This window comes from Equus caballus, chromosome 5 (assembly GCF_041296265.1).
Source record: "Equus caballus isolate H_3958 breed thoroughbred chromosome 5, TB-T2T, whole genome shotgun sequence".
Lineage (NCBI taxonomy): Eukaryota > Metazoa > Chordata > Mammalia > Perissodactyla > Equidae > Equus > Equus caballus.
Window position 1 is genome coordinate 6,632,259 of NC_091688.1, and position 18,963 is coordinate 6,651,221.

An 18,963-nucleotide genomic window follows, 5' to 3' on the forward strand; every position below is an offset into this window, starting at 1 on the left:
CTTCCTTATTGTTTTCTCTGCCTTGCTTTGGAGTCATCCTGCATCATCCAAACACAAAGTCCACCTTCCCCAAATATGTCATTAGTTTAGTGGCTTTACTGAAGATCTGAGAGGTTCTGGAAGAAGTTACATCACATGCAATATTACTAACTTCCTGGCTTCACCTCCAGTCTTCCTCATTTTACACAAGAGCAAACACGCTTGGCAAGCATGCTGTTTCCAACCACCTAGTAAGTGGTGGAGCCAGGTTTCCAGGCAGGACCTGCTGGCAGATAGGCTGATCAAGCCAGTGCAAATGAGGAGAAAACCTCTCCTTTACCCATCTATCTGTTCCTCTTAAGCCCTGAATTTTTTCTCTACTAATAAAATAAAAATAAGACAGAATTGTCAAAGCTAACATAAACCTATCCTCCAGGGAAATTCTTCTTGAAAATGCAAAAGACCAAAAATTAAAAACAACAAGATTACATTTCTAAAATGTCTATTTGTAGGATTATAGCAAAAAGATTCCTTGCTGTCTGACTTCTGGTTGGGTCGGGCCAATGGGAAGCCCTGACGGCAGATTGGAAAAAGGGAGGAGAATGAGGTCAGGGTGTTTCTTACCTCAGCTCTTCCCCTCTGGGTCATCTGAAGCTGGCTCTGTTACTCAACCAAAGGTTACTGCTCTTCTTGAGGCAGCCTGCTATCCACAACTTTCTCCTTCCTGTTCTAGTATCTAACCCCTCTCTTCCTTTGAGGCTTAGAAGCAGTAACAGCTCCGCTGTCCTAACTATAAGTTACTGCAGAACACAGTGTAATTCCCCAAAGCCCATCTATACCATGTGTTATGGGTTGAATCACATCCCCCGAGAAGGTGGTGCAGTCCTAACCTTCAGTGCCTGTGAATGTGACCTTAATTGGAAATAGGATCTTTGCAGATGATCAAGTTACCATGAGATTGTTAGGATGGGCCCTAATCTGCTATGACTGTGTCCTTAGAAAAAAAGAAGAATTTGGACATGGACACATGCACACAGGAAGAACACCACATAAAAATGAAGGTAGAGATCGGGGTGATGCATGCACAGGCCAAAGGATGCCAAAGATTGTCAGCAAACCGCCAGAAGCTAGGAGAGGGGCCTGGAACAGATCCTCCTTCACAGGCCTCAGAAGAAACCAAACCTGCTTACCTCTTGGTCTTGGACTTTTGGCCTCCACAACTGTGAGACAATAAATTTCTTCTGTTTCAGCCACCTAGTTTGTTGGACAGCAGCTCTCGGAAACTAATACACCATGTAAACTGTCCCTTACTTAAAAAATCCTAGAGTTTTCTTAATTCGAGTATGCCAACTGATACCTACTGGGACCTTGAGTCATATAAATGCCAGTATTTAAAGAAATAAATAGTCCATCTAGTAGAAGAATTTGACCATGTACAACCAGTTAAGAGTTCATTGTGAGCTTTGTTTGAAAATCTCTCATGTAAGATACTGCAAGGCATCAAATTGGAAACCAACATTTGTATGACCAGTTGTAGAGCAAAGCTATTTGCTGTGTTCCTTTTGAGCTATGCAGTGATCAAGTTCTATCTCCAAATGTCCATTAGCTCTTGAAGACAATTAGGAGCAACAAAAACTCCGTGACATACTAAGAAGAAAAATAAAACGGGGTAAGGGGACAAAGTTATGGAGTAGGGATTCTCGATAGGGTGACATTTGAACAGAGATCTAAGTAGAGTAAGGGAGTGAGCCATGTAGAATCTAGGAGGAATGTCCTAGGCAGAAGGAAGAGCTAATTCAAAGGCTCAGAGACCGGAGTATGTTTGGTGTTTCAGAAACAGAACAAAAGCCAGCATGGCTGGAGCTGGTTGAGGCAGAAAGAGGTAAAAAATGAGGGCAGAGAAGTAAACTTAGTTTCCTTTTCTGTTCAATTAGGATATTTTTACTTTCTTTACTGGATGGCTGTGAGCACTTAAAGTTTGAGACAAGTGTTTGAAAGAGATTTTTTTCTCACATAATAAGTACTGAGAGTACTAATGTGGAGTAGAGGGTCACAAACGCTCTCCATGTTTTCTCCAGACTCCCTTCCCATCCTTGCAGTAGCCCCAGCAAACATTCTTACTATTCAGAAAGACTAAGAAATACTTTATTTTTAAATCACAGCCTGATTTCTAATTAAGTGAATTTGCTTCTCTCCATTAGTATTGATTTTCTTTAGCCCCAGATTAGTTTCCAGTTTTTCTTGTCTATTCCATTTTGATTTGTGGGGCCATGCATCCATTCCCTAACTTTCTGTTATTTCTCTGGATCCATTATTTGGCTCAGAGAGTCCTAGCTACTATAACATAAAGAACTCTTATAGATTTTTAAGGAAGTTTTTCACTTATAGAAAGTAATAAAAGTATTAATTTCCTTTTCAGATTACTTAAATTGATCATAAAACAACCTCATTTACTGAGCTTACCTTTCCTTGTGTCCCAAATAATCAAGAGAGAGTGTATGGTCTGGGGCACTAAAGCATTTGTGCACATTGGTGGTCTGAAAAGTTTAATGTCTCTTCCTGGAATGATTAATTTAAAGCAGGGCAAGACTGGCCTAACATTATTATTTCATTTTAAGTGCATCTGGAAATCCAGAGAGTGAGCCCTTGTTTAACTCTGCTGAAGAAAAGAAAGGCATGTTCATAACTCTTACCTATTTGTTGTTAGAGCAAATCTACAATTGCTCCTCATACCCAGGAGACAAAGCGCCTGACGTCACTTTGAACAGCAGACAGGAATTTGCAGAATCATTTGTGCCTGTTAGCGAGGCATAGACTTAGGGAGCAGAGCAAATGGGGTTTAGGGAAACATGAAGCTTCTGCAATTGGAAGAATTAAGCAACAACTGAGGATTTATTTAGAAAGTGAAAAGAAATCCCAAAAAATAACTTCTAAAAATGTGACCAATACGACAAGTATCACAAAATCAAGAAAAATGACAGGGGCTGGCCTGATGGCGGAGCAGTTAAGTTCGCACACACTGCTTTGGCAGCCTAGGATTTGCCAGTTCGGATCCTACGCACTGCTTGTCAAGCCATGTTGGGGCAGGTGACCCACATATAAAGTAGAAGAAGATGGGCACAGATGTTAGCCCAGGGCCAATCTTCCTCAAAAAAAAAAGAAAAGAAAAATGACATATTTTTATTAACTGACTGCTTGACATACCACTATGCTGTCTTCCTACGTTTTTGACTGCATACTCTTTGCCTTTTCATGTTAAAATGATTTTGTAGTATTTTCTACAGAGAGAATAGAAAGATAGCTCGCTCTCTCCTTTAGCATAGTTGATTGAAATTTTGTACTACTCCTAGTTTAGATGAATACAGTGGCTTAATACACATAGCTTTTACTGCTGCTTCCAGTTTGTGCTCTACAATCATAGGAATTCTGATAAGTCTAGTATTTTATTTCTCATAGTCCCCATCAAAATGGAAAAATAATGTATGATGTGTTTATAACTGTATATGCTGCAGTATATTCTGGTCAGGAGAGAAGGTCCATCTTGACCAGGCATCTTTGCAAAGAAAATCATTGATGAGAAACTGAAAGTTTGCACAACTGTTGTTGGGAGAATTTTCTTCAGATTGATTTCTGGCTTCCTCCATTTCACACTTCCTTTCTCTTCCACTCTTCATGTACTCCCAACACTGGGACCATAGGATATGTTCACATTTCAATATGACCCATGGCCCTGCAGATTTGTGTAATGACACTGGAAAGAAAGCACAAGTGACAGTAGGAGTCAGCCTTGATGCCATTTCTACACCAACATGGCTAGCAATCACTTTGTCCACATAGAAATGACTGCAAATGCCATAATGATAGCCCTCTAAACCCAAACTAAATCTACCTTCAATTCAATTTCCTCTTGTCGGGAACCCCACCAAATGCCCATTGCCTCTCCAACACCATTCCACTGGAGGGGAAGTGTATGGAAGAGAAAGTCAGAATGGAAAGAGACAGTGGTCTTACTCAGTCATGGGTAAAGTATTTTGCCTTTCTAAATTTTGCAAAAACGTATATGGCCTCCCAGGGACCTGGATAGAGCCCATATAGCTGAACAGCCACCTAGAAGCTTAAGTGTCATTAACTTCACTGTAAATCTCCCTCCAGGGCTGAAATATAAGAATAGGGTTTTACTTTCTCACTCCTTCTTTATAAGAACACTAGGAAGAACTAATTGTACTCAAAACTAGTTCTTCATTGAAATTTAGTTGGTAATATTTCCAATTAGCTAATGAAATCAGACATTGTCCATAACATTGTTGCAGCGGTTTATTCAGAAAACTCAATAGGTGGTATTTCCAATGTGATTTTTAGGGAGTATTAAGTGACTGAGTTAAGATAATGATAGGAGGAGTAAAATTAATTTGCTTTATATCTATCTAACTAATATCAATAATAACTAATGATACATTTCCTTCCCATGGAGGTTGAATAGTATGCTCTCATGGATGTAATTTTGATTTCTCCCACTTTTCCCCTGGTTTCATCTTTTTTCTTTGCATCTTTTGCTTTTCATGTTTTTTTCTTTCATCTTCATTGTTTCCTATTCCCTTCTCAGGCATTAGATTTTCTTAGCAATGGGTTTTGGTTCAGAAACACATTCTGAGAGAATTAATTCTTGGTTTTACGTTGCTAATATATGGAGAAACATGTGGGATAGGGAAGAATAAGCCAGATAGATTAGGGTACAGAGATTTGGGGCACACTTCACTGCAGAGATTAAGGTAGTGTTTTAGCCCATCCTGGCTGCTGTAACAAAATACCATAGACCAGGTGACTCAAACGACAAACATTTATTTTTCACAGTTCTGGAAGCTGGGAAGTCTGAGATCAGGGTGCCAACATGGCAGTTGTTTTCTGGTGAGAGCTCTCTTCCTGGCTTGTAAATGGTTGCCTTCTTGCTGCATCCTCATATGGCAGAGAGTGAATGAGAGAAAGAGAGAGAGAGAGAGGGAGAGAGAGGGATCATCTCTCTTGTCTTTCAGATCCCACCATGAGGGCTCCACCTTCCTGACTGAATTACCACCCGAAGGCTCAGTCTCCAAATATGATCACAGTGAGGATTAATGCTTCAACATAGGAATTTTGGGAGGACAAATACATCCCTCAGCTCCCAGATCTTCCTACTGTCATAGCTGGGTCTACGTCTCTTCCTTCCGCGAGCACCCTTAAAACTACTTTCTGTGTTTTTTCTTTCTCATTCAAGTATCTCTGTGATGTGTATTTTAACCTGATTTTGTTTAGATAGGATGTTAGTATTCTGCTGCTAGGTGTAGTATTTTGTTAGCTTCTGGCATTTGGTTGAACATACGGGAAGCACAAGGTTAACCCAGTCACTTGGAATTACTGGAAGCTCTTCTTGACATAGTGTAGTCTATGGAATCCATTTATATTTTCTTGCCATTTCAGAAATTAAGGAAAGGGAAATAGGCTACTCTGAATCTTTTCTTTTACTGAACGGAAGTGGGCAGGAGAAGGTCCATGAAGATTTCACTGAAGACACCTACCTAGGCAGACCACTTTTAGGAAAGAGTAGATTTGGAAGTTGCATATCTGGAAATTGATTTCCTTAAAACTGCGAGTATCTTCTGAACAGTTATGTGTACTCCAAAGAGAAGTATACCTATTTGAAAAAGCTACTCTATATGGTTTGTAAAATAGTCCACAAATGTTTTCCCACAGCGCAGTAAGAGATAAGAGTGCAGAAAGGAGGAAAGCAGGATGATTACAGACTCAGAGCTCTGCAGTAGGAAGGAGCACAGTGAGAGGGCCTCTTTCTAGATAAGTTTTAATCTTTAGGAATTCTGATCCAATTATATTTTGATTGCAATCAAATATTTTCTGCTTTTTGAAAAGTAAATGCCTTTAAATTAGTCTATTTAAATTTGGTGAGATAACTGAAGTTACTAACCTCATCCCTTGTGGCTTTTCCAAACGTCTGCTCACACAGGAGGTCCTACTCATTCTGAGATGTCACGGAGAATCGCTCACAGGAAAGGGAAGACTATACGGAAGAAATTCCAGAAGTGCAGGGGGTTAATTTATGTTAACAAATGTCACTTAAAATTGTTCCTGGAATCAGTACATAGTTTACCTCAAAAGCCTTAAATAGATAAAAATTCTCAATAATTCTATTTATTTCAATTTATATATTTCAATCTATTTTTTTCAATTTATAAATTTATTTTATTTATATTATTAATTTTACATTTAATGAATAAGAATGTATAAATTAATGCAAATAAATAAAATATTTATTTTTAATTATTTTTTCTCTTAAAAAGGTTGATTGCATGTGTAAATCAATAGATATCTTTTTTTTTTTTAAAGATTTTATTTTTTCCTTTTTCTCCCCAAAGCCCCCCGGTACATAGTTGTGTATTCTTTGTTGTGGGTCCTTCTAGTTGTGCCATGTGGGACGCTGCCTCAGCGTGGTCTGATGAGCAGTGCCATGTCCGCGCCCAGGATTCGAACTAACGAAACACTGGGCCGCCTGCAGCGGAGCGTGCAAACTTAACCACTCGGCCACGGGGCCAGCCCCTCAATAGATATCTTTTATACAAAAGGTTAGAATAAAGATCTCATGTTTGTAAAGGCATGCATGAAACATTTTACAGCAACAATAAAGGCAGTGAGAATATAAACAATATACAATTAGGACTGAGATCTAAATAATACAATAAAAACAGACAGGAATCAACGCAAAAAATACTGTCAAAAGTCAGTTTCATACACCTTACAGTTGTGCATAAAACTGGCAAGCAGAAGCTTATTTACTGATATAAAAAATCACACAGAATAGTATATGTGATTTTACTTAAGGTTTTTTCTCTTTTATTTTTTGTGAGGGACTCACCCTGAACTGACATCCATTGCCAGTCTTCCTCTTTTTTTTGCCTGAGGAAGATTAGCCCTGAGCTAACATTTTTGTCAATCTTCTTCTACTTTGTACGTGGGATACCTCCACAGCATGGCTGATGAGTGGAGTAGGTCTGCACTCAGGATCTGAACCTGTGAACCCTGGGTTGCCAAAGCTGAGCATGCAGAACTTTAACCACTCAGCCGTGGAACTGGCTCCTATTTCAGGCTTTTAATAATACTAAATTGAGAGGGAGTCTATACCAAATTATAAATTTATAATAAATTTAAATTTATAATCGATTATACATATTTTAGTTTATTCAACTTATTTTCAATTTATATTTTATTGTTTTGTGAGGAGGACTGGCCCTGAGCTAACATCTGTTGTGATCTTCCTCTGTTTTATATGTGGGATGCAGCCACAGCATGGCTTGATGAGCAGTGTGTAGGCCTGCCCCCAGGATCCGAAACCCAGGCCACCAAGGTGGAGCATGTGAACTTGAGTACCCTACCGAGCTGGCCCCCCATTTATGTTTATTTTAATTTAGCAAATAAACACTGCTATTAAGACAAAGGAATCAAACTTTTTACTCTACACTTCAGAAAAGCAAAAACTAGCAAGTTCTTACTATAAACCAGTTATTTGTTTTCAATTATTTGGCATGGGATCTTCCATATTTTTAACCATATTTTTAACTCCCTCTTGGAGCAGCCTGTAGCAAAAGTTCTGAGACACTGTGGGAAAAGTTGTCTTTGGAGCACTTGGCAACCAGAGCTTCACTCCATGCGTGTGATGTGGTGTCCCACCTGGGTTTTACCTAAACATCTTTCACCCTTAGGTCTAGCAGCAGACTTCCTGAGCAAAGCTGATGATTTCAGAGCCTGGTCCAAGACTTGGACGTGTGTGTGGGGAAAGGAAAGGAAAGGGAGAAAGAAAGAAAGGAAGAAGAGGAGAGGAGTGGGAAATAAAGAAAGAAGGGAAATAGGAGAAGAAAGAGAGAGAGATGTCAATAGAAAGTAAAAGAGAGCTGTGTGTGATTGGAAAGGATATGGCGGCGCCACGCCTTGGTCTCCCCACTAGTGCCATCATTACCTAAGTCTATTTAGGGAACTTTCCAAAACACGGAGAAGCTTTGTGGGTCTGGCTCTGAGAACTTATGCAACCAATTGTTTTGGGAACAGCCTGGAAATTTCACAAGAGAGCTGAGTTCTCAAGAGATTGACAGTTTGACCAAAAGATCAAAGGTTTGGTGCAATGGGGCTAATTTTCAGAAAGCCTTCCAAATTGTGAAGATTTTCCTTCTCCTTATGGCAGCTGAGACTTGTAAAAATAGTAATTCGAGGCACTTAGACTCAGCTTTCTTCTCTGTTCACAATGTTCCATGAATTGTCAGTCCCCTCCAAACCCAGGAAAACAAAGTAGGCGACCAAGATGATTACCCCCAAATCACTGATAAAAGGAGAGAGAAGTCCAGAAATATGCAATGATTTGTTTCGCTTGCCAAAAAGAGAAAGTTGCATGGTTGGATTACAAGTATTATTGCCTTCAGATCAACAAAGTACATAAGCAGCCTCGCTGTGTGTGGGTGGGAAGGAAGGAGTTGCATGATTAAGAGCGAGATGAGCAATCGTCTGATGTGGTTCAGAATGAAATCTTGACAGTTATTTGAGAGTCTGAGTGCTCCAGATATATTTATCAAACCAGTAAGAAGATCTAAAAGCCATAGAATGAGACCCCCTAGATTAGGGAAGTCTGATAAACAGAAACTAATATAGTCTATTGCTATTGAAATACACATGATAACTAACAGCAACTCTCTTATTTTTTTTTACGTTTGTTTACTTAACAGAAGGTGATGTGGATAATCCAAATACTGGTTAGCAGTCCCTAATAACTAGGAGGTGCTTAATATTTTTGGAAGTTAAAGTCTGGATGCAAAAACCCATTTTTCTCAGTATTTTATAAATCACTGTTTCGGCTGCTGAGACTAACTCAGAATAGGGAACTCACAGAAACCTTGCAATTGCACCAAATCCTTCCAGGTCATGGTTCCTGCAATTTGGCTCAGGCCTCGCAGCCATACCAGGGAGTTATTAGGCCAGGAAGTCAAGGAGTTGGCATGTGTTTTTATTATAGTTAAACTTATTTGGATTTAAAAGGCATTAAATATCTTCTGGTTTCTTTCCTTTCCTAATTGTACAAGAATGTTTTAATTGGATATTGTAACTGAAAACGTTCACTGTCTGCATTGCTCACCTGGAGATCTGTTTCCAACCCTCCAAAGATTCCCAAATGCGAGGCTTCCCCTTAAACGTCCTAAAGGCAGGATCCTTAAGCCTGTAAAGATCCATGAGCCCAAGGTTTCCTGTCTGAAGTACTTTTGGCCCCAGTCATTCGTTTAGCTCTCTCCATTGTTTAATTACCCAGATAACAGCCAGACCCTGATTTCCTCTTGTGCTTTGTGGATGAAGTCATCTTTACCCAAATTAATAAAAAAGAAAATTCAAATTATTTGCACAGAATTCGTTCTGGTGCGACATATCTCCTTTCCATCCTAATTGAAGAAGCTTAAACTTGATACACAAAGCACATGCTGAGGATGACTGGCCAGTCATCATTGCAGGCCTTAGATAACCAAAGAGCAGAACAGGACAGGCTGGGCAAGAGTCATCTAAATTTCACTCTGAGGAACACCAGCACCGTTATCAGCTCCCACTGCAATTAAATTCAGATGGTTTTTCCAGAAGGAGTTAGCGTTCGGCCATCGTAAATTTACGATGGAGGCTTCCAAAAGTGACATGTGTTTCTCCTCACTTACTCCACTCATAATTCCAATTAGGAACACACTGATTAACCCCAGAACACAGTTTCTGGGAGAATCTTACTTCTATTATCCTGACTAATTTCATGAACTCAGAGAAAAAGGGGAGAAGCCTATCATTCATTAAAGCAAATTATATAAAGCCAAACCTCTGACAGGCTGTATCTATAAAAAGATATGAGACTGATCACTATTTATTTTTTTCTGGAAGGATGAGGCAGCTCTGAATTCAGAGGCTGAATGAACTGACTGCTCCAGGACTGCCTTGTAGATACAGTCCATTCAAGAAGGAGAAAGGGCTAAATATCTGGCTGAATTTTGTCAGCGGTCAAGGCACTTTTTATAAAAGCATTTAGGAAGAAAACAGGGGCCACCATTTGTTGGAGTGCATGCATATGAATGTGATAAACACAGTGGTATTGCAAAACCAAGACGAAAAAGGATGAACGAGAAAACAAATTTCCCCAAAGGTAAGTTGTGTCACAGTGTTTACCTATTTTGAACCATCCGTTTTTATCCTATCTCCATTAGCACTGCTCTGGCCAACCCACCTCACTGAAATCTGTACTTTCTCTCATGTACCTTGTCAAGTCGCTTTCTCAGAGCTACCGTGGTGATTAAAGAAAAAGTTTTAAAACTTGTCAAAACACCCATTGCATTTTGAATAAAATAAGGATTCTCTCAGATCTCATTTCTTGTCATGTCTTTCTCAATCATTGTTCTCCAACATCACTGATCAACGTTTTGTACCTATAAAACATTCCTGCCTCAGGGCCTTTGCACTTCTTGGGCCCACTGGCCAGAGTTCTCTTTCCCCGAAATTTGACCAGAGTATCTCCTCGTAGCAATCAGGGCTCAGTGCTTTCTAGGTATCTCATCAAAAGTAGGCTGCAGATTATTCTTTATCACATTATCTTATTTCATTTTCTTTGTAAGAATTTCACTATCTGAAATTATCTTTGTTTACATGTTACATGCCTTTCCTCCCCACTAGAATGGAAACTCAAAGATCAAAAACCTATTTGTTCTGTTCACTGTTGCATTGCCAGCATTTTGACATATATAAGGACAATCGTCTAAATCAACATTCCAAATGACTTAGACTTTTTTGGGAATAGGCTTGTGATCAAGACAGTATGAAGCCAAGAATATATGTGGCAGCCAGATAGACTTAGGGATGGCCAAGAAACAGATGGTAAGAATATGGGCAGGATGATATTGTAGAAAGGGTATGAACTTGAAGTCAGACGTGAGCTCAAATCCCAGCTTGCACTTACTGATTGTGTGACCTTGGGCAAGGTACCTGCAACTTCAGTGAGGCTCACTTTCCCTATTTATAAAGAACAGAGAACAAACAGCATTTACAAATGAGTATTGCGTGGTGTGGTGAAGATTAAATGACATAATGCACGTAAGGTCACTAGGTCTGTACCTTCTACATATAGGCTCCCAAAAAGTGGTCAGTAACTGTGACAGACGTTTTTATAACTTACCCAATAGTGATATTCCCTTCTTCCTTGATAACAAAGCCCTAATTTTGCTGGGTGGTAATGCCTAGGCCCAGTTGAGGAATCATATTTGGTGTAAGACAATCATAAGTAACCTGTTTCCCACTTTCCCATCCTCCTTTGCAACTACAGGTGGTGTTGTGACCCAATCCTGGACGGTGAAACCAAAGGGCAATCAGCTGTGTGTGTGTGAAGGGCAGAGGAGAGCTTCTGAGGATGTTTCTGCTTTCTGATACAAAGACAGACATTGCTGGTGCTGTGTACTACCCTCTTCTTCCTGCCATGAATGTTGAAGTGATGGCTTGTGATGAAGCCGCCGTCCTACAACCTGGAGAGAAAGCCTTGCCATTTTGAGCCACTGAACCAATGCCAGATGCCACTTACTTGCAGACATTTTGTTAAATGACAACAACAATCTCATATTTGCTTAAGCCCCTGTTAGGTTACCTGTTACTGAAAACAATCCTAACTGATGCAGGGGTGTCTGAGTTTGTATGTGTATGCACATGTCTAGGCAAGTAGAACATTTAAAGGTGACAGTAGCAAGATACATGTTAATTTGTACCCAAAGTTGGCTGGTCCAGTGTCACCTGGATATTTAGCAAGGGAAAGCAGGGATGGATTGCCAACTTCGTTAAGGTCACACTTATAACATGGGAGAGGTTAGGGGTCTGGAGTTTAAATTTCATTAATTAAATCTGATGTTCAGGAGACCAGTCTCCCCAAAACGCTGGCTATATTATATTGCGGAAAACAGTATCATGTGTATTTATCAAAAGCTAAGTTTAAGAAGAAATCTGCTTTTCATTTTCAATGTTAACCTCATTTTATTTCTTTTTATAAAAACCAAATATATTCTGTTTAAATTTTTGGCTATATGAATAAAGAACAAACAGCAGTTACAAAATGTTACATTAAAACAACTTACTTTAGGTTTTAAAAATTTAAAGTGTTTATGACAAAAATAGCTTAAAATAAAATGGCTTAAATAAAAATGGCTTGAATTAAAAATGTTCTATTGTACTATGTACCATATAAAATATATTGTGCTATATGAAATATATTCTTAGAGGCTGGAATTTTAAAATAATACTATTATCGTTTTAGGACCTTAGTTAACCGTTCTATTTGCAGAATAATGAGTAACATTTACATAGCATTGCTTTATGCCAGATGCTGTTCTACAATCTTTATCTATTAACTCATTTAGACTTCTTATTAACTCTGTGTATTTGGTACCATTATTATTATCATCCTCATTTTACAGCTGAGAATACCGAGTCACAGAGACGTTGACTAATTTGCTCCAGGAGAGCCAAAATTTAAACCAAGGGATCTTGGCTCTAGATTTTGCTCTCTAGTCCACTGTGCTCTGTTGTCTCCTAAGTTATATCACACATCATACCTCATGTGAGCGTAGTTACATTACCTGTTAACTTGTGCTGAGCCACATTTCTTAACACATTTCCTATTCATTCCTGTATCTGGATACTTAAAGATATTTTCCTACTTATTATTGGAACAAATGGATGTACCAGGCTCCCTTACCCTCTTCCCCCCAGTAAGCTAGCAAATTAGGAGGTGGATCACTAGTATCATTGTGCACTCAAACAGTTAGAACAAAGCTCCCTCTGAAGAGAATCCTAAGCCCAAATTTTCACCCACCTTAAGAATAAAGGATCATCTGCCCTTTGGGAAGAGGTTAGGAGCCACTGTACATTCAACTTGTAAAACTCCAGCTTGAATTCTGCCATTTCTATCCATTTCATGGCCGGGACTTCAGAGATGTGTATATCTTACTCCTTCTTCTGGGGGAACCACACAGGTGTTATCTTTTCCTTTTTCTGCTTGTCCTTGTGACTTAGGAAACATGGACAAAGATGAGGATTACCGACCTCGATTCTGTAGATGGATTTCAGAAATTTCAGAAAGGGAGTGGAACAATCTCCCTCTAGTTGTCTGTGCCATGATTAGGCTGACTGTGAGGTGGAGAAAAGGGACAAGGAAAAAGAAAAAGAAGTATTTAATGGATGAAAGCGGAGAATATGAGAACAAAATATGCAAGAGAAGCAGGAGATTCAGAGAAGAGTGAGAAAGTCAGGGGGTCTGGGTCTCAGGGATGAGAAATGAGTGTTTGAAGAGTATTGGAGAAGAAAATATCTGCTTTCCCTAGTTTCTCACTTGTGGAAACTACAGTTTTAAAGGAAGCCGCCCAGAACTGCCTCTCTGCTTGGATGCTCCTTAGGGATCAAGGAAATAAACAATTAAGCCTAGCTCTGGCCACATCCTTTTTCTCCTGGCATTTGTATCCTCTTTCCATCCTCCAGACCTTTGATATTATTCCTTAAGCTAATCACTCATTTTCCCTTTGCAGTGTCCCATCCCTGCATCTGCAGATCTCACTTTTGTGAACGGCTGTTGAGTGCTCCCCATGAAGCATCTGTCCTGGACCACATCATGCCCAAAAGCCGCTGTTCTAGTTATGGGGAAACCACAAGAAAGTTCCTAAAATGGCAGTCCTAGTTTGCTCCCCACAATTATGTTCTTTTCCTCTCTTCTCACTTTCAAGTTTTCCTTTTAGCTTTGTAGACAGGATTTAGCTAACAGGAAGAAGAGATTACTAGAGGTAATTTTGGGGTAAACTTCGTAGAGGAGTTGCTATGAAATTTTGGTAGCCCCATGCTGTAGACTGACTGTGGCCACTTCTTCCTCTTCCTTTCACCCATTAGTATCCCACAAATTAGCTCCTGCCCCACCTCTGCACGAAGTCTCATCCTACAAAAGTTTCTAATAACCTCTCTGTTCATGACTCAAATGGAGACCATTCGGTTCTTTTGTTAATTGAATGTTTTTGACCACATCTTTCTTTCTTCCACCTCCAAATCCTTGTTCCATGTTTTTTTCTCTGATTGTTCCTTCTCTCTCTCTCTCTTTTTTTTTTTTTTTACCCCCACTGGTTCATCTTCTTCTGTCTCATCCTTACATTGTGGCATGCCTGGGCTTCTGGTTCTGTCATCCTTTCCTCTTCTCTCATCTTCTCTCCTATTATGGGTTGAATTATGTCCTCTCCAAAAAAAGAATGTTACAGCCCTAACTACCTAATACCTCAGAATGTAAACTTATTTGGAAATAGGGTCATTGCAGATATAATTATCTAAGTTAATATGAGGCCTTACTGGAGTAGGGTGGGCCCTAAATCCAATATGACTGGTGTCCTTATAAGAAAAGAGAATTTGGGCACAGCACATACAGAGGAAAGGTGGTAGTGTGAGGACAGAGGCAGGGATTGGCGTTGTGCTGCAACAAGCCAAGGAACACCTGGGGCTCCAGAAACTGGAAGTGGCAAGAAGGGTTCCTCCACAAGAGGCTTCATGGCCCTGCCAGCACCTTGATTTTAGACTTTTAGCTTCCAGAACTGGGAGACAATACATTTATGTTGTTTTTAGTCCTAATTTGTGGGCACTAATAAACCTCTTCTCCCCTCCCCTCCCCTCCTCTTTTATTCCCTTTTCTCTTTTCTTCCCTATTCCCTGAATAACTAACATCTGCTCCCATGTCTTCCACTACCATGTATATTCTGACAACTCTCAAATATGAACCACAAAACCAAATTTATTTTCCATTTATCTTCTTCATCTAGGTGTCTGCAGACATTTGAAACTCAATACATGTAAAGCAAGACTCAAACTTGCTCTTCTTTCTATGTTCTTGCGGCAGATTGTATTTTCCTAAGATGACTACCACAATATATCTGATTGTGACGTTGTAATGTGATGCTATAACTCCTCCCATCCAGAGCTGAGGGTGTAAATTCCCTCCCTGAACCTGTGTGGACCTTTGTGACTACTTTGATCAGTGAAGTGATTGGTGGCAGAAGTGACTTTATGTAACTTCCAAGGCCAGGTCATAAAAATTCCATTCACTTCCACCTGGTTTTCTTGGCACATCTGCTTTTGGAACCCAGCCACCATGCTGTTGGAAAGCCTAGTCCACCTGGGGCGGCCATGTGTAGGTGCTCTGGTGAACAGTTCCAAGTGAATTTCAAGTTGACAGCCAGTATGAACCTCCAGACTTTTGAGTGAGGAAACGTTTGAGATGATTCCAGCCTCAGTCACCATCTGACTGTAGCACGTGGGAGACCTTGAGCAAGAGCCATAGAGCTAATCTCTATCAGCCTCCAAGACCATAACAGATGATAATACGACGATTGTGTTACTTTAAGCCATTAAGTTTTGGAGTAAATATTATGTAGCAATAGATAACTAGAACAGTTCTCTATTTCGATCCATGAAACAACACTCACCAAGTCACATAAGCTTGTATTCTCAGTCATTCATGCTTCTTCCTTCTTACTCACTCCTCAAATTTAATCAATTCTCTAATTCTGCCAATTCTACCTCATAAATTTTTGTTGAGTGTGTCCTCTTCTTTATATACTGCGTTTTCCCGCATTATGGATGCCATTGCAATAATGCCTGTGAAAGAGGGTGAGGACTTAAACGGACAGATACTCTAGGCTTCAGTCTCCGCCTGATGGAATCCATCCCCATGCTTATAGTAGAGACATCTTTTTAAAATACAAATCTGACCATGTCACTTCCCTGCCCGTCACCTTCTGTGTTAGAGATAATGTCTTCGTGTGCATGGATACTTTTTATACAAGGTCCTTCATAAGCTAGTTCTCAACACTATATTTCCAGCTTTATCACTTGGCTGGTACCCCATGCCCCCTATATCCTAGCCACTTTAGCCTATTCATTTTGTTCCAAGTAAGCATCTTCTGTGTTTCTGTACCTTTGCCTAGGCTCCTTCTTCTTGGAATGCCTTTATCAGCTTTTTCTGTCCAATAAACTCATTCATGCTTCAAGATAGATTACATATCACTGCTTTGAAGAACTTTCTTAGAACATCCCCTTGTCCCTAGTAGAGTTCCTTTTTTCCCTCTCCGCTAATAAAATCTTGCAACTCCTCACTCATTTTACTAGAATTATTTTTTTCTAGCTGTCTTTCCCATTAAACTGAGCAACCTCTAACACTAGGACTATGCACTAGATTCGACACTAGATGTTGGTGATTCTAAGAACAACAAGGTATGTATAACACAGTTACCATTCGTTCAGTCATTCATCTATTTGCTCATTCATTTATTCCTTCATCAAATTTGGCCTACCAATGACACTCTATTGCTGAGAAAAGAATTCTACTTTGGCTTAGAGAGTCCGAAAACTGAAGCTGTTGTCTTTTGCCTGGAGAGCTCACAGAATATTTTGGGAACAACTTCAATAACAAAAATAAAACACATGTTTATGAAGTCAAACAACGTAATAGCCACTTTACATGTATCATTATACTTAATCTTCACAAGAACACTGAAATGTAGTTTTTATTGTTGAGTAAATTGATATTCGGAGATTAAATAACTTGCTCAAGTTTACAGTTATGTAAATAGCATTGCTAGATTTGGATCTAAGTCTGTTTGGTTCTGAAGTTTATTTTCTTTCCATAGTACGTCATATTTTCTTCTTCATTTAGTATCAGTGGCCAGCTCCTTCGTAATTACTGCATTGTCACCATTTCCAGATCACCTAGGTATCCATCTACTGACATATCTGCGGGGGGTGGAACACTGACAGCCCAGACAGCCTTTCCACTTAGCTTTCCAAATTTCAGTTGCCCCAGGAGTCTAATGAGCTTCACTTTATTTCTCTTCCATTCTCAGTTATTTTGAGCATTTCAGAAATTGAGTTTTCATGAGACTATACAGAGAGAAGTTTGATTAGTCAAGAAAAGATGGAGTTGAGAAATTCTAATTGGAGACAGTCCTGTGTTCAAATAGGGCATGTAGGAGGAAAGTCACAGCTGAGTAAGTCAGGGCTGTGGGTGTGGCTGTGGCTGTGGCATCTGTGTATGGGTCTTTGTGTCTGTGTGGGTGTGAGAATGGAAGCACATGTGCTGTCTGCAGCAGAAAGCATCTGTGGCTGGAGTGGTTCTGGCTACCACTGGGCATTTTTATTGTCTGCTGGTCCATGTGTTCTTAGGTGCACATGTGGCTTCTCTGTGGGTGTGCTAGTTGTGTCTGTGTATGCGTTTCTCTGAGTGCACATGGGAGTGCTGAAGGAAGAGCTAACTTCTAAATAGCTTTTCCAGACTTCCATCCAGGGCTCAAGACTCAAAGTGAAAATTATGTCAGAAGTGTAAATGAAATTTGCTACTGATATATTTACTAGGAGGGATAGAAGAGCCAGAAAATGAAATGAACAATCATTCTATCCCCTTTTCCTCTTCTCTTTCTAAACTTAAAACCGTCTCTTTCCTATCTCCACCTCATCACTTATCTGTCCAGGTAAATTATTTTTCACTCTGGCTGTGGCATCAAATTGAATGATTATTTCTGTGTTTCTACCTCTAAACACTTATGTGTTTTTGCCTCTAAGAAGGAGGGGGAGAGCTGTGAGATCCGGAGAAGACTGGCAGGAGAAATGTCTAGACAGAGGCTGCAGGAAGCCAATGCCTGCCCTGCCATGTTGAATCATCACATCGACTGTATGCCAGGTGCTGTGTCATGATTCAGTCACACCCCTTCCCTAATGTCCCCATGTGATAGGCTAACGCCCTAGAGGAGATAAAAGATAAAAAACGGTAGGAATTATGGTAGAACATGAAACCAATCAATGAAAGCAGCTAAGTGAATTGTGGAATACAAATTCTATTTGTGTTATATCAAAGTAAAAATTTTGGCCAAGTTGAAAAATTCATGAAAAAAATAAAGAGAAAAAAAATCTACCTAAACCATCTGACGCAGAGCTCCTACTAATAGCCGAATCAGATGTCACCCCTCTGCCAGCATTTTAACCAATCCCTGCTTTGGCTGGTGATTCTGATGCCTAAAAATGAAAAATTCTTTATTTTCATATTTCCTTGGCTTTTGGATAACTAGGGGAGGTATATTTGAGTGGGATAGAAAGAGAGATTGAGCGAGAGAGAGAGAGAGAGAAGAGAGAAGAGAGGGAGAGATTCGACAAGCCTGAGAAATATTGATAGATTTTTATTCTTCTGATGAATGACAGCAATACAATTGGAACAGCAGTGAGATGCCTCCTGCTAAATCGGAAATAGGGGAAATAAGGTTTGTCATCTGAGCGAGTAGCCTGGAGACTGTAAATATGTGCCTGAACTGTTTGGGATCACACAAAACTCCAGTTAAGGTCACCTGGGTGTAATTTCCAGCAGGCAGTTCTAGAATGTGATTTTAATTTAGTAATTGGAACCCAGTTGCTTTGTACTTTATATGGAGAAAGAGCTGAGAACACAGAAGATGGTTCAGTCTGGATGAATAAAAAAGGGAACTATCACTGGGCAGTCTAGAGACAACAAATTGGGAGGCTCGAGTTCTCAGTCACAGCAGGGTGATGTGGGGGCAATGATTCTCCACTCACAGTCCCACTTCTAGCATGAATATGAAAGTTTGCTTAAGATCATACATATTTCCATTTGTTTTTATTCTCTACTCACTGAGTAGCATTTTCATTATGAACTGTTCTGCTAATGAGAAGGTGGTACCCTGGATGGGGAAATATCATTATTATAGACCCTGGAATGAGTATCTCCCAAAGTGAGTGGGTAAAGGGACCAAGTAGGTTGATTGATAAACTTCAATCTTTTATGCATTTGATTAGTTTGAGACAGACTTCCCAGGACTGATGACCATGGAGAGACACTGACAAATAAGTGCCAGATCCAGAACCGTA

At 39.8% G+C, this 18,963-nt stretch overlaps 1 long non-coding RNA gene across 1 annotated transcript; it reads right to left on the reverse strand.

Moving 5' to 3' along the window:
• Positions 1-2,852: 2,852 nt before the first annotated feature.
• Positions 2,853-13,386, reverse strand: LOC138924212 (uncharacterized). Its single transcript, XR_011438981.1, has 3 exons — positions 12,881-13,386; positions 5,936-6,028; positions 2,853-3,730 (listed from the first exon to the last, which is right to left on the reverse strand). It is a non-coding gene; the product is annotated as an uncharacterized lncRNA (long non-coding RNA).
• Between the last annotated feature and the right edge of the window lie 5,577 nt (positions 13,387-18,963).